Genomic DNA, 17,299 nt, shown 5'->3' on the forward strand with positions numbered 1-17,299 from the left:
ACAATTTTGTGTTCTTTGTTACTCTAATTGAGTTTTTCTTTTTTTAATTGTACCGATTCAAGTACTGTAAATCACACATCTCTTTTTCATATTTAATTAATTATCCAAAAAGTAATCGGAATCTCGAAATCGAAACTTTATCAAACTCATCACTTTGGAAGATGATTGCAAAATTTTATTATTCTACGGAACCGAATTAACGCGTAATCCGTTTCTTAATAAAAGAAAAGAGGTTGAAAGAGAAACGGAAGAGGAAAAGTGAGAGAAAATGTTCTCAACGTGAGATATCGATAACCCTTATCATCGCGGTACGAACTTTGAATTCCAACGTAGTAACATAAAATGGTAATTCGATAATACGATTTGTCGGAAGGCTGAGAACTCGCGTGTCACGCCAGAATATGAAGATACCAGAAGGAATGTTTCACATTCGTACATTCTTGCACACTGTTAACTAACGATGCGTGTGAACAGCCAGTGCATCTCTATTAAGGACTATTAAGGGACTAAGTGCGTTATAATGATGGAAATTCTCTCTATTTAGCCTTGACCTTGTGCCCCGCAAGACCTCGACTTCGTAAAATGGAAAAACAAAATTTCTCCGGTTTCATGGTTTATTCAAATGTCATATTTTGAACATGGAAACGAAAGGCAGGGGAACACGTGAAAATAATAATTTCGTGTATTATTCTTTTCTTCTTTGGTTTACGAGAATCCGTCGCAACGGTTGCACAGTGATCTTAAATATGTACATATTTGAAAAATCCTGTGTAAAATTCACGATGAATTTGTCAAAAGTGCAAACAAAGCGTGCGGTCTTGAATTTCGTATTTCCGACAACGTACCCTCGCGATAGAAAATGAATCATTTTCATCGTGAATAGGTAAAATCGACTCGATCCACCGATGCAGACTGAATTTCTTCGCAATTTCGCGTGAGTCACGCAGAACCAAAAATAACGTTGTAAATTATGCGATCTCTTTCGATTTCCGCGTACTTAAACAAATCGAACCGCAAAGATATTATTCCAGACGATTGCGACGGCGGTTTACACACGCGATTTGTATATTTGCAAGAAAGTCGCGCGACCTACGCGTGTTCGGAGGAATGTTTACCGATGAAACGTCATCATCGAGAGGAAAAAGTGCTTATAAATATCCACACGGGGTTACACGTGCGTGATTATAAACTATTGTTTAAGTTCACGGGATAGTATCTTTTATTCCTAGATAATTTCGTAACGAACAAGAAAAATTGTATTTTCAAAACACGGTGTTTCCGACAAATTTATCTACCATATCAAATTACATTCAATTGAAATAAATTCGAAACGATTATATATACAATGTATCGTCTAATTTCGCATAAAGTGCTACCTTTTATTCCACAATTCACGTACGCTCGTAGCTGCACCAGTTTACTGCAACTTTTAAGAATTATCTCATACGAAATTTTGGTAATCTTCGAACTGTATTATTGCTACAATGTGACGGTATGCGATAAATTACGTAGGTGAATGGTTAGCGTTTGCACGTGAGAAGGCGGCGCAGGAATTTATGAATAACTTGGATACGAAAGGGGTACAGCGAGAGGAAAGGTAAGAGAAATTAACATACGGAAATAGTAACGAGTGAGATTAGAGAAACGGGCGTTAAACGTTAAAAAATCGCAAAAAGTAGACAGTACGGGAAGAAGGAACAAGACAGAAACATTTCTACCCTGGAAAATGAACATTTACATTTTTACAACACGAATTCTTTCGAAACCTGTCATCAACGTATTGCCTATCGTTCGTTTCGTTCAATTATTCGAACTCTTGAAGAACATACTTAACAAAATGTGTTTACTGTTTTTCCATTATTCTCGAGAAACGCGAACAAAAAGACTTGGAAACGAATGTGCTCCCACAACGCGGCCTACCCTTGAAAGATTTACGACCAGAAGGAGTATCCGGACGGAAGGAGACAACTTTACGCGATTCCTTGGCCAACCAGTGGAACCCCTGCGAATGTTACGACTCATGGAAATGCAAGGTATTATAAATAAAGGAGAAACCAGTCTAATAACACCGAGCGGCACGAGAGGATCGCAGCGGGAGAAAAAGCAAGCATCAATCTCGTCTTTTTTCAGGCACAACATCAGACTCGTCAATCCGAGTCGGCGCCAGAAACGGTGGTAACTTCTTCGTTTTTCATGAATCCAGTAGTTTTCACAGCGGTTAATTTAACATGTTGAGGATAGGGAATTTATAGGGTCATCCGACAAGTAATATCGTTTCTTAAATTGACTTAAAATAGTGGGATAGTTTAAACAGTGTACAGACGTGTCTATCTATGCATATACACGCAACAATATATACGTTTATTGTATATATATATAGATTGTTAGGTACAAAAGTTTCGGTTCGTAGCTTAGATTTTCACCGTACGAAAAATTATAAAATGGATAAAGTGAATTTCATTTGTGGACGCTGCTGTTAAAAACATCCACGAATAAAAATTGAAATCGGTATATTTTTCATTACATATTTATGTGAGTATTACCAACGGATTGCGGTGATTTTAACGAGGAAAATGAATCCAAACACGATCTCGTACGAACTGTTTTTAATTATAGGTAATTCGAGTCGTTTCTCAATTTTTTGTATCAGAATGGGGTGCGTAATTATGGAAAACCTGGAAAATCTCATCGATCCATCGGTAGTACGAAGATGTAATGAAAAATACATAAATTTCGTTTTCCATTGGTAGATGATTAATGTTAGCGCCTACCTTATCGTCTTCGGTCACCGGGTGCGATTAATCCAGAGTCGTTCGTTCCAAGCAGTTCCTAGAATCAAGAGTAATAGTAAGGTGCAAGTTTCGAGACAGACGAGCATCTTTCGTGACATAACTGGGCACAGAGTGGATCAAACGTGTAAACATTTAGCGGTAAACACGACTTTGCAAAATATCGATACAGAGTAATATAATGATAACAACTTTCTTCGAAATCGATAACATCCGCGTATCTAACGTTTCCAATAAATATTTTATGCCCGTTGCACATATTCTCCCGTAGTAAATCTTGTAAAACTAATCCCGATACTCGAGACTCGTTACGGACTCGTAAAGAAATTTCAAATCGTCGGTTCAAGTTACGCATTTTCTTCGTTGGCTCGACCGATTGTAAATTTCGAATACTTTTGCGAGCCATTTATTTCGAAATGTTGCCAATAAATATTTTATGTCCGTTGGACATAATTCTTGCGTACCGAATCTCTGTAAATACAATCTCAATACTCGAGACTCGTCGTATCGTAAAGAAATTTGAAATCGTCGTTTCAAGTTACGGATTTTCTTCGTTGGCTCTACCGATTGTAAATTTCGGATACTTTTGTGAACCATTTACTTCGAAATTTATTTCGAAACTGTTCGGTTCCCTTAAGTATTATTTCGGTCCGTTTCCTTGGGATACTATTCCAACCGACACCGAGTCTGTGTGGCCGTAGTTCTCGTGCCGCACTGTATCGAACTCTCGAAAGAGAAAAACTTTCGTTGCGTAATCGAGGAACAGAAATTTCTATCGGGCGTTTCTTACCGAACGGGTAACGAAAGTTAGCGATCCTGAGCGCTTTCTAGCCGCCATTTGTATGCACGTTCTTTCACTGATAGGCGGTAGCAGTTCCTTCCTTACGCGAGAGTGTGTGATCTTACTATCCACGGTCGTCAATGGATTAGCTCCTTTCATTGCTCGTATACGCCGAACAACGCTTCGATATCGAAGGCTTTCTCCTCGCCAGATAAGAACGTCACTTCAAAGTGCGATTCGAAGAATCGCACGATTGTCAATGTAACGAGTCCCGATAACGTTATCGTTGTATACTCGGTTCCACTTACAGTGAGTAGTACATTGTCGAACGAATGTTCATTGTACTCGCTCCATTCACCGGTTTGCAATACTAGCAATAACACCAGAGATGTTTGCCGTATCGTGGTAGAATGTTAACGCGTTTCTTTTCCTTTCTTTCTAATAAATACTCGCCGCGAAACTCAAGTTCTCGAGCAATTATCGAACGATTTACGATCAGACTCGTGAAATTTACATCCCTTGGAACGGTACACGAATATAAAAATAGACGATATTTTTACATGTTTAGAGGCTCGAATTCGCGACGACGTATTAGAAGAAAAAAAACGAAATGTTTCGAAATTTTACTGCAATAAAGCAAATTTTTTACCTCCATGTGGAATCTCTTTGTTCCGGAAAGATTAACATTTTTTTACAAACAGTTTCAAAAAAACCAGAGGGCATCAGAGTTAAGAGCTGAAACTGCACAGACATTTATAAACGAATACCGACCGTACGTACGAAACAAAGATTTTTAATTTCTTCTAAAACGCGCGTTGTTTACGCAATGCAATTTTAAAAGGGACTGTTCTTAATTAGAACAGTCCTAGATTATTGTTCCCCTAATTTCACGTCGTATCGATTCTCCACGCCGCATACTCGTTCCGTCGCATTGTGAAATTATTACAGGGAACATGGAAATCGAACAAGTTAGATGTCGAAATGACCGAAACCCAATCAACCGCAAGTAATTACTCTCGTTGATGACAAAGGTTTCCCAACCTGTCTGTTAAACCATTAAATTGCACAATCCTATCGGGCAAAGATCTTCTCCTTGTCAAATAATTAAATATTAGCTCGAGCGTAATTACACTTAAAAATTTCATCATAACGAATATATTGTACTTATTGAAGAAACAATTTTCTTGTTCCTTTCTTGTACCATATTAACATACCCATTATCATATTTGTACGCCATTCGCCGTATACGGTGTGTATTTAAAATAAGAGGTCTAATCCAATAACATATTATACTCTTTATGTCGATAAAGGGAGCTATGTATATGTTTGGTTCGTGAATTACAGTGATTCGAATTTTCTTACTTCGAGGAAGAATAGCTTCGCAGCGTAGTTTCACAGATTGCTAAACACGTGCGAAAATACTGTCATTCTTATCGCTATTAGGTGCCTGACTATGATTTCTTACGTTATGTTATCGTATTCAAACGGATTAGACTTATGTTTACACATTTGAAATTCCATTTTGAAGGTTTCCCCTGATATTAAACATTGAAAGTTGTAACTAGGAAAGAAACGTTCGCGGATCTGTATTTATATAACATTTTTTATCGACACGATATGTGCAATACGTGGTTAAAGTTAATTTTCAGACCCGTGGTTCTTTTTTACCACGGTCATTAATCTTGCACTTATGCAACGTGAAACCGTAACGGTCACTTTGTGGGTTTTATTTTTATTAGATAGGAAGAAAGGTTAAATAGAAATCACGATAACGGAAATTGTACCGCGTCGATGTTAGGCTCGTGCGTCCCGATATTAAATTACTTGAATTCAATTCGAATTGAATCGATTCGTTGAACATTATCTTGACTCTAAATTACCACTCCAGGATCAAATGTGTTCCATAGTACGAGAACTGTAACTTCGAATACAAATTACCGCGCACGGATGTCTCGCTTTTGATACGCTGTTTCGAATTTAACACTTCTCAAGGAACGATAATGATTATAAACAACACAGGGAGCGCGAATAACGATGGGGTTCACTGGACTCCACAGAGACACTATTGTACCTAAAAAAGGAGCATGGTACCCCGGGATTAGCTTGCGATTAATGTTTATACAAAATCTCACTTCTATTTCTTGTACTTGAATCTACAGCACCGGTGAAGAGTACAGATCACTCTTGCCGGGGTAAAAAGGTTCTCTGCGTATAGTTGGTGAAGCAGTAGAATATACCGAAGTCGTAAATTATGTGAGTCGCGAAGAAGGGTACAATCAAGTGGACAGAACAACTCAAAAGAAACGAGAAGAATCAAATAAACAAGGATACTTTTCCCTTCGTTGTGTTGCCCGACATCAACTACTGGTAGACGGTAGTTGAAGGAAGGGTATCAACTTTCGTATCATTTGAGTACAAGGAATGGATTATATCACATCTGTTAACCGTACTTTAGAGATATTTCACTAACGATACGTTTAAAAGGAAAATGTCTACCCGATCGATCTCAAAAATTTATATCACGTAATATTACTTTGCATTGGCAAAGGGAATTAGTCGTTAAACCGGTTCAAGTGGATCAAAGAGGCAGAGGTTAAAGTCCAAGTTCTAAAGGCAACTTCTTGGGCCAGATTATTTGCAAATTTTAAACAGTTTCTAATATACGAATTTAGATACTCTTTAAACGATTAGCAGGGTTCACGGTTACCCTCAACGGACACTTTAATCCGTTGTTATTAAACGATGGAATTCACGTAAATGATCATTTGTATCTGTGATCCATGTATAACGACAAGGTACGTTTAAAGTGAGTCGACTTACAGTACGTAAAAGTTTGTTCACCTTTGTCTAAAAATTAATAAAATTCTTCTCCTGTATAAATATAGACATAGTGATACAATGTAAAATTACACAACCAGAGACGCACTAAATACCATTCCCTGTTCAAGATCAACAAACCATATGCGGCGTTAATCGAATTACGCGGAATATTAATCTTGATGATTTACATGGAATTCCTTAAGATAATGTGAATGGTTTCGAAACAATTCCAATGAATATATTGAACGTTCTCTGATCTAAGGAGGTCGGGAACACTACACTAGGTAGTTCGTATACAGGGTGAGGCACTTGACTTCGCTACTTTGAATCAATCGAGTAAAATATTCGATATACGTGCGTCTTGCGTTATCGGTAAACGATTAAACGGTAAGAACGATAGGTTGGACGGGCAAATAACGATGCGAAGAAATTCGTTGCAACGTGAATCTGAAATTACAATTAAAATCGCGCGTGGTATCTATATTGTAAGAATTTCGGCAAGCTTATCGCACCCTCCCGAAAAATGTTACTTTCTTTTCCCGTTGTTTCGATTTTATTCGTTTCACCGTGCTCGTACGCGCCGCGTACGTTTCAAATATCTAGATACTTGAACTTTCTATTTAAAGAACCGAACGGAATCTCCCTCGAGCCCTTAAATTTTATACCCCTGCGCCTCGTAGTCGAGAAACAGCTGCATTTATTATTCCAGTAGGTAGGATTCGGAGATTCTCCTCTCTGTATTTACTTCTATAAAAATTTATAGTCCCTGTATAAATAAATTTTTCCCACGTCCCGCGAGCGGCCCTCCTCCCCCAATGATTTATCGACCGACAGATAAAATCGACGAGACTATCGGAGCTTGGTAGCGACCGAGTTCGAAAGTCTCGTTTTTGGTGATAAAGTTGGGCGCCCCACCCTATATATTAAAAGCGATCTTGCCGGTCTTAGACAAATTCCTGCAGCCGGTGCACATAGCGAGTACACGCGATCACCTCGAATATACATATGTAAAAACATACGGCCGCTAGAACGTGAGAGTAGAAGCCTTTCGAAACGACGGCTCTAAGCACATTCCACGGGATTGTAATCGCGGCGTTTCTCGGGTGATTAGTAAACCAGCTTCTCCTAGGTTCTCTGCTGGCCAGGTTTTGCTCGATCGACAGCCAGCGATCGTGTTCCAGTTCCGAAGATATTCGAGGCATGATTTTTCCCCCTTCCGAGCATTTTTACGGACTTCAAAGGCACCGTACTGTTTTCCTCCGACGTCGACTGTTCACCGTGCTCGACCTCTGAGAGGTTTGTTGTTCTCTGTACAATTTCCCTTCAGACATCATCTTCTCATCGCTGACGTTTGATATCTGATCGTCACACCCGATAGATTTGGCTCGTGGTTGGTACATCGAACGAATAATATTTTAAATCGACACGATCGCACGCAAACGATAGTTTTTCATTCGAACACGATTTGAGGATGTAGAGAGAAGAGGAGGGATAAAGAGATTTTAAAAACAATCGGTCGACAACGATATAATTCTATTAATGGAATAGATACTGCTACGGTGGAAGTTTGTATCTGACGGTAGGTATCGATTTGAACGATTTGACTGATCGAGACGTAATTTTACCGATAGAGTAGTTTACCGCTACTGTGAAAACTCGACGATTGTACGAAACGGTGCTGAAAATTGCTGCGAGCAACAAGATTCGTGCAACGAGGGATGTACTCGATCCAGTGAGGAGAATCTCCGCTACTACCTGTTCCTTCCACCTTGAACTTCACTCGCTGTTAAGTGGGCATCTCATTCACTTGTCAATGCAATGCACCGGTTTCCATGCAATCACCGAGGATGCGTTTCTCGAGATTCGTATTTATATCGGTGCGTTGTTTTTTCCATTGAAAATAAAATTTACGAACGTTTAGTAATCAACGTTTTGTTTTAAACGCAAGATTTATAAGGAAGGTCAGAGGCGTCCCGTTCGTTCTGCCGTCTAACGTATCAATTACGAGGTTTGATACGTAAGAACACCTTGGTAGTACTATAGGTATATTCAAAACATGTTCAGCGTAATGTAGGAATGTTATAGCCTCTGCGATAAATTTCATGTTTCATCGGGCAATTATCGCACAAATGGAAAACAAGCCAGTGAGAGGATCGAATAAGCGGCGCTGTACAAATGATCTAGATTCTATTAAAGCGACGCCAGCGGAGATATCACGGTGCGTTACTTAAAAAGGAGTCCTTCGATCGAAAAGTAAGTTGCATTAGATCGATACAGAATCTCGTTCGGTGCATCTCGGGCACCGGTACGATCGGACGTGACACACTTCTTTGAGGATCACGCATCCGGCGAGGGAACGGTTTTAAGACGATAAATAATCGACGTCTTTTACGATAACCGTTGATATTCCATGAAAAAATTATGTATCACAAGTAATCCGTTGCGAATGAAAATGATTTCCACGAGAGTCGAATCTGTCCAACGAACAGAGTATAAGGATACCACGAACAATTTAAAAAGAAATATGAAAAGTACTTAAATTTCTTTCTCTACGTTACAAATTACTTCGTTTCCTACACTTCTCGATAATGATACTCGTACACGAATGACTTCAAATTTCACTTACTTTTTCCGCCACATCTATACACAACACTATATCCTGCAACGTTCGTTCGAACATAGATAAAACGTATCGAAGATAAATATTTCGATTATCCACTATTGAAAAGTGAAACGAACGAATCGTTTCGTCGACGTTTTAAAACGTAAAAACAAGAGTACTCGAATCAGCGAAGCGATTGCCAAACTCTTTAATTTGTCAGCCCCCTCCTCTCCTTAACCAACGCATAACCATGAAATCGCGCCATTCTTCTCTACCGTTACCAAACTCGGAACAAGAAATCGTTCAATGGTCGTCGCTCGTCGCAAGATCGCATTAATCGTGGACACGATAGCGGCCGTTTTTTCTCTTTTCCCGTGCTTCCCTATCCCTCCCACTTCATCTCGGTGTGTCGGTGTCGCGAAGAAAAAGCACCAGCGGCCAAGTCCACAGAAAGAGAGAGAGAGTTTCAGCGAGGTCAATGAATCTGATCTGGAAAACGACTGTTGGTGGCTCCGTTCGTGGGAGCCAACGTAGGGAACTACGCAGCCACGACCTCGAGGCCTCCTCTCCCGGAGGCGGCAGCTTCTGCTTCTTCTTCTTCTTCTTCTCCTTCTTCTTCTTCTTCTTCTTCTTCTTCTTCTTCTTCTTCTTCTTCTTCTTCTTGTTATTCTTTTTATTTTTTCCCGGTCGCCGCTATTTAGTATCGCGATGCTCCACGATCGTGTATACGTATTTACGTGTATCGTATACCGGCGGGTTCTCTGCGGTGCACACGCGGCTTTCTCGCGTTCGTTCGACGCTTTTGCTTTATTTCCTCGCTTTTTACTTGTCGTTCTACCTACTTGCCACTTTGGAAATCATTAGTAGGGCGCTTCGAAGTACACGGATTGCTTAACCCGCGTGTACCGTTCCGGTCAATTTGGTACGAAACGGAACCTCGGGGTTCGATTACTTTTCAACGAAATAATACGATATATTTTTCCCCTACTTCCGTTCAATACCGAGATTTCTTTTTTCTCGGTGTGGTGTGTTTGTATACGAAACATCGAGATTCCAGATATCTACCCACGGTGTCTAGAGATTTTGCAATGATGTAATATTGTAAATAACTCGAAAAGTATACGTACACGTTCGTGGCGGTGCTCCTGAGGAGGTTAAGGTTTCGATTGATCACCTCGCGCGTAATTCGGGTGTAAGATTTGAACCTTCTCGTTGCGTAACGTTTATCAAAGTAATTTCGGGCAAACTTGTCACATACGTTTATCACTTTGTAGATAAATCAGGAAGGATGTACCAAAGAAGATTTTTCGTGTAATGTAATAATAATGATTAATTTTAGTATACGGTTTGCCAGTCGGAGCCGTATACAAATCTACATAAGCTATGTATAAATTGTTGGAAATGAAATTTGAAAAATATCTCGTTCTATATCCGGCCCTTACCTTTGATACGTGTACCCTACAAAAAGAGTCGAAACTATCTAGAAACAATGTATCTTACTCTGTACAACGCTAAGTATAATTAATTCTTTTGATAAATCAATCGCGATAAAATCGAATGATATTCTGTAAAACAGAGAACTTTTTACGAGAATGTAAACCGTGCTCGTTAGAGAGTTTAAAATGTACAGCGAGATCTAGAGTCCAAGGGTTGAAAAGTTTTCGAATAAACGTGGAGCAATTTACAAGTAAGTGTGTCGAGGAGTTATAATTTAGTGTTAAATTTACCGTTATTTCATCGTCGTTGTTTTCGTACACTGTTTCGAATCGGCCGAAAATATTGTCTCCGATGCTTGTTCTTCCTGGTGAGTAATCGAAGATCCGCGTGGCGTACGATGAGCACGCATCGAAGGTGTTCGCGTGGGGAATTCCGGAGCATGTTTGCAACATGTTTGGCCGGTGGCCAAGGAGGTTGGGAAGAGGCAGTAATAATCGGTACGACCGAAAGTTCGTCTGGGTCGTAGTAAGAATTAAGACTTTGGCGATTCGCCAGGCTGCCACCACCCTAAACACCAGTCCCTCATAGTCTTAATCATAAACACCTGTCCCTGAGGCTGAGTAATGAGTCTGGGCGACGCGATTTCTGTTTACTTTACGACTTATTCCATCGTGTTGTGTCTCTCCGCGGGTTATTATTTTCCTACCCGACGCATGATTTTTCACCAACGATTGGCAGTATGGAATTAGCACGCTTTCACGTAATGCAAACATCGGGAAATTCATACTGAATAATGTATGCCGTCGCGTGCTATTTTCTAATTTTTTGTTTCCATTCAGGGGACATTATCGGACGTAACATCGTGTAAAGCGATCGCGACCGATCGTGAAGAAGTATCGAAGGAAGGTGGAATTATTCGAAGAAAGAAAATTTTGTTCGGTGAGAGTAAAAATTCAATAATAATGGACAAGTTGACAGTTTAATAACGATAAAGATCACTCGCTGGTGAAATGTAATCGGAGGATCTTGCGTTATAAGTTAATACCACGCGTTCGGATTTGTAATTGTAATTACATTACGGTGTTTGTCGACGACCCACATCGTTATACCGATTCAATTGCGAAGCGTGAAAATAATTATTATCGTAAACATTATAAAACCGTATACAAGTTTCGCGAGTGTGTTGAGACTCGTCAGAACGATCGTGTTGCAAGATATTATAGTTAGCTATCGATTGGAAACTCGATTCACGTACGCACATGCAATTCCAGAAAAGAAAAGTTTCGGAAAATGTATTCTTAAATTCACTTTCTGCGCACTTTAGTATTGCATATACCTACCCCTTGTCTGTGTAATTCGTGGAACGGCGAATTTATAAATAATTCTTATTGCGCTGTAACGCGCATTTCCGTCGTATCCATTTGTTTTTCTCGTTTTTTGACACTTGACACGTATCTACACGATACGAATATATAATTGCACGACTGAATGTTTAATACTTCGTAATATTAGTCATACGAAGCACCTGTTAATTACTATGAATACGAACTCGCGCTCTGTAAAATAGTATTAACGTAACAAATTACGTATAATCATAGTTTTCGTAAACATTATCGTGTAATAAATTGATTTGAAACGTGTCTCGCCGTCGCGCGTTCTTCGTTATCGTTATCGCTTCGATAAACTTTCTTATTTCGTGGCACTGATCCAGTCGCGAGACACAAATTCTACCTAAATTTCTCATCTTCGATTCACGTTTTCTTTTTTCTCCTCTTTTCTCGTATATATTAATTCAACTTTCATCAAAGTGTGGTCCGCGCGGTGAGTTACGCGAATGTTTAGTGGGCCAGCACACCGGACCGATGCGACCGGAGCGACGCGACCGAACCGTCTTTGATTTTCTTGAAATTTTTTACGACGACCTAGAGTTTCTCGACCTTGCTCGTGGCCCGAACGACGTCCAGACATCCGAGTACAATTTTCCATCCATTTCGTTCGGTGGGTATCTCGTCCGCCAAACCGACACGACCGGAGAGCAATTCGCCGTAAGTTCAATTCTCGTTCGACTTAATTTTGTACTCGTTACCGGTTCAGGGTCGAGAATAAATGCGAAACCCACTAGTCCAGAATTCTACACTTCCGGGTGGCATTTGTGGGCTCGCTTCTGACGATAAAATATGACGCGTCGGCAAAGGGGGTTATGGGAAGTGCCGGTGGATACAACTGACAATGAGTTATGCGCGTTGTCCAAGTGGGCCGCGGTCAGAAAAGTTTGAGAGGCACTGCGCTAATGGCGCATCAAGCGCTCTTTACTCCTGAATCAACAATTATTAACTCGGGCTCGAGTAATAGAGCACTTGTGTGAATTACAGGTATCGCAGATTTCACTCGATGCTCGTGGATCTCGTACGAGGAGGTTTAACGTTACTCGCAATCAGGAACGGATACGCGTTACGAAGACGTTCTCAGGGACAGGAAACAATGAGAGGGGTACGCAGATAGCGCTTAAACGCTCTACAGCGCCATTATCGACACTGTGTTTTCTGATCGACGAAGTACGTTTATTCTTAATCGAAAGCAACACCTCTGTGCACGGTCACGAAACTCTTCGGTTGATTCGAAGGAATGTTTACATTACGAGGCTCCACCGCTTCCAACGTTCTCCCGTACGATTGTCCTTCCGTTTTGTTTATCTTCGCGTTCGGGTTCTACGCGATTCGAAAATAGAATTTTTCACGATCGATGTGACACCGTGACGCGACAACGAGGAACCTTGACTCGAAGAGACGTAAGAAACAAAATTCGTTCGGAAAGTAACGTTTTCTTACGTAAGAGGGAGTACAAGTTTCGAGTTTGTTCGCGTTTGCAGCGATTCCCATTTCTTCGATCAACGCCCCCATTGTTTCCGTGACAAGCACGAGACACGGAACTCTAATGCTTTTCAGCCCCTCGAACATCTACACGCAGATTCCATTTCGTTGCTGGGGTGTGCATTTCGTAGTTTTCACTGCGTCGCTTCGGTGATTTATCGCAACTTCGCGTATAAATTTTTAAATCTTCGAGCACTCACATCGCTTGCGTACGTACAGGCGCGCACGGCACACACATACGTATACACACGTATACGTACACGATAGATCACGATCCTCTCACTCGGTCAGATATTCCACTACAGGTATAATGATTCGTAGCCTCCGCGATACTTTCCCGAGAGGTTGCCTTCTGGAAAATGAATTACCGCGCCAGGTAGGAATGAAGTAATCGAAGGAACACCGCGAAACGATGTAATTCCGCAGCATGGAAAGCGATATTGCATTTGGGGCAACGTGCAGAACGTTGCACTCTCGTGGTGATAACGTGCCGACGATAATTCCTAGAAATTAATTAGCAACACGCAGCGAACTTAAGTATCCACTGGGAATCGATATAAACACCGCGTCAGCAATCTCTGTGCAAGCGCTCGTAAGACCGACCGTAGTGAATTATTGCATCCGTTAAATGTGCAAAAATATAAATGCTTTAATACCGATCAAACGAATTCCTCGGAGAGAGTACCATTACGTAATGTTTTATATGAAATGTTCGTTTCGTTAAATCGAATAGATAACGAGATACTTGAAGCTTCCACGGTTTTGGTTTTTACGGCCAATTCCCTTTGAGGCTTCTGCCAATTGACCAATTAAAACTCCGCAGTTGACGATTAATGATCCATGACAGATAGATACCTTAAATACAGAGGGTCTCTAAAGTAATGAATTCATAAACTTCTCGTTTATATTTTAATTCTCGTTAAACCGATATTTATGAAATACGTTTCATCGTGCATCGGCAATTAATTCCGATACACGTAATCTATATTTTGCACGTTTTATTTAAACGTCGTATGCATAAATATACGCCGTGTTTCGTTTACGAGAGAGGAGTGAACCTTTTTCTCTAATTCGTGATATAAAACGCGGCTGGAAATGTTGCAAGACTACTTTGGTGTCTCTAAAGGTATTTTATAGATGACATCCATCAACCGCCAGCGTTAGTGTGTTATCAGATTGCTGATGAAGGTAGGTAGTCGCCACGTTAGCGAAACAGAATCGCGCGGATATTGCTTGAAAATAATATTAAAAGTAATAATTGGAAACGATATTACCGACTTTCACTTGCTCTAACGTTACTCGAAACCGAACAAAATAACGATCTATTTCGAGCCGATATTTTTATCAACTTTTATGTTTCGAACATCGACGAAGAAGCAACGATAAAGATAATCTCCTTCGACATTTTTTAAACGAAGCTGGTTTAACGTCGAAAGTCGCTTTCAAAAGTACACTCGAGTTGAACAGACTCAAGCGCGAGATGAAATCGCGTTTGTTAATCAACGTTTTAAAAATGAAGAAAAAAAACAAAAAAAGAAACCATTTCGTTCGAGTTAATTGATTCGTTAAACGAAAATTTCGCGTTTCGTGTAATGCTCTACTCTGGTTCCCTTTGACTGTTTACGCTGCGCGCAGAGTGCATCGAATTCGTGGACAAAAGAGTTGGGGTTTATTTTCGGATAAATAAGAGAATAATTTTGGATTTTATGGGGGTATATCTGTGGAGGTGAATGTTGCACTCAGTGGCCAGTAAAACTGGAAGAGCCGTGCGCTGTCAGAAGAATCCCGACGGCCGTGGATCCCCCCGTCTTTTTATGCCTAACTCTAAAAAACACGGACGAAGCAGGATTTCTAAATCCGTCCAACGACCTGTTATATTTAGAAGCAAATGTATTTTTCTCGTGGTCTGGCGGCGTACCGTGTTTTGTTTTTTCCTTCTTTGGACGGATCTTTATTTCATACGACTTTATTCAGCTCTTGCGCGAGAAACAGCAGGAAGAAAGAAATACGAAGAGGACCAGGTGAAATCGTTTACGTTGTTCCTGACCTGGGCTTCTTTCACAAAACGAACAACGGAAACGTATGAATTTCTAAATCTCGCTTTTGATACGTGTACAATAAACGAACGCTGTATAAAATTTACGGAGCTGTGCTCGTAAGTGAATTGTATCGCGATAAGAACGATATCCGCGACAAAATAAAAAAGATAATAATGGTATATAAATTGACCGAATACCACGATAATAAAAATATAAAAATACGGTGTTTAAAATACAATATCCAATATCTCGCAGGTTCTGGGACTAAAAACGATAGTAAACGAGGGAGGGGGTAATTGTTCCAAGAATTGTGCGCTGTTATCTGTGGCATTCGGTGGGGATAATTCCGCGACACCTAACGAGGTAGAAACGGCGACAACTGACGAGGCATTACTGTAAATGGTGGGACACCTAATTCGATGATTTTATCTGTTGGAAAGATCTCCGACACTTTGAAAAGTTTCAAAAATGTTATGTAAATTAGTAAATACACAATTTTCCTTTTCTCCTTTCCCAATATTTGTACAGTTAGCTACAAATGTACGTTTCAAACAAACAAACGATATTAATCGTCGGTCAAGATACGTAAGCCTATATTAATGTTTCGTCTCTGCAAGAATCTTAAAGATTTTACCGTTAACTAACTCGTGAACATCTACGATTCGAGGTATAAGGAATTAAGAAAGCGTGTTCCGAGCGCCTCTTTGTTAATATTGAAACCTATTTCACGTATTCTTCGATGCGTTTCACTTTGTCCAGTCCCGAATTTTTAACGCGCGTGAAGGCAACACGATGCGGCTCTTATAAGATGTAATAAAATGAGATGGATGTGGAGGGCTCTGCGTTCTTCAGGCCTGACAAAAACATTCTTGCCCGGTGAGCTGTGAACCCGCCCCCTCGATACAAGCGACTTTCAATATTCGTGTACATTGAACAACGATTACGGGTGTGTTCCGTTGTGTGTATGTACGTGCCTCAAGACTTTTACGCCGTACACCCAGAGCTGAAATTCTTTCACGTGGAAATATTGGAAAGGGAAAACGTATCCACCGCTTTATGAAGAATTAATTCCACCGCGTTTCAACGGGATCTTTCAAGCATGAAAAAAATGATACTGGTACGTTCTCCGAATGCCGCGAATCGCACCTGAACCTTATCATTCTCTGAATGTTCCCAATTACCATATATATGACCAATAATTAGGGACCATTGAATTGTGAAGTGTGTCTCGAACGACTAAATCCGATGTACATGGTGCGATAATACGGGGTAATTTATTTATGGCTATTTTTATGGGATTGATTTGTGCACGTTTCAAGACTCCATTTATTTGGAATAAACAGTACTGTATTTACGAAACAGTGCACCGCTCCGAATATGTAATTAGAGAATCAAGTATTCGAGCTATATGTTAGCTTCCTCGGAAATTCACTGCAGATTTCTTATTCTCGCATTTAGAAGGTTGGTACACAGAAAAGTTAGAATTTGACCCGTTGGCATGTGTGTCGCCATCTTAAAGGAATACTGTATTCAGTTGTTTTGATTAATAGCTTATGGAGTAATTGGTTGAAAAATAATTTTTTACATTGTGCAGTTACCACGGTTCATCGAGGTAGTTTTTTTTTCGCGTACAGTGACCGGCACGGATTCGTTCCGTTGAAGGGGCAAGTGGCTACCCCCTCTCTTTTCCGGCACGCTTCTTGGTCACGTGCACCGAGCCTCTTGACGGCTGCGCGACATAGATGCGCAGAATCATTATGCCGCCGAGCGCACAACGAAGCGGTTCGTAGCTTACGATACGACTAACCTAGTCGTGACGAATCTCAAATCGCTATGAAATAACAATGCTCCGCCAATTATCACGCGACATTTAAAGTTTAAAATAGCTTCAACGATTCCAGGAGCAAATTATTATTTATCCTGGTGAAATTTTACGGATTACAGATTAACACATTTGCCGA

General features: G+C 40.3%; 1 protein-coding gene and 1 long non-coding RNA gene across 4 annotated transcripts in view; one reads left to right on the top strand and one right to left on the bottom strand.

Annotated features, from left to right (window-relative positions):
• The window catches only part of LOC143147556 (uncharacterized), an 84,361-nt gene that overhangs the window by 6,399 nt on the left and 60,663 nt on the right, over positions 1-17,299 (bottom strand). The window contains exon 2 of one of the 3 annotated variants that reach the window (XM_076312893.1): positions 2,772-2,829. The exons of the other annotated variants lie outside the window; for them this stretch is intronic. The gene's annotated coding sequence lies outside the window, so the exon portion shown is untranslated. The remainder of the gene's footprint in view (positions 1-2,771; positions 2,830-17,299) is intronic. 3 annotated transcript variants of the gene reach the window in all.
• LOC143146718 (uncharacterized) lies at positions 11,099-12,890 on the top strand. The gene is made up of 3 exons (XR_012992057.1): positions 11,099-11,189; positions 11,269-11,368; positions 12,802-12,890. It is a non-coding gene; the product is annotated as an uncharacterized LOC143146718 (long non-coding RNA).

The sequence above is a fragment of the Ptiloglossa arizonensis genome, chromosome 5 (assembly GCF_051014685.1).
Source record: "Ptiloglossa arizonensis isolate GNS036 chromosome 5, iyPtiAriz1_principal, whole genome shotgun sequence".
Taxonomy (NCBI): domain Eukaryota; kingdom Metazoa; phylum Arthropoda; class Insecta; order Hymenoptera; family Colletidae; genus Ptiloglossa; species Ptiloglossa arizonensis.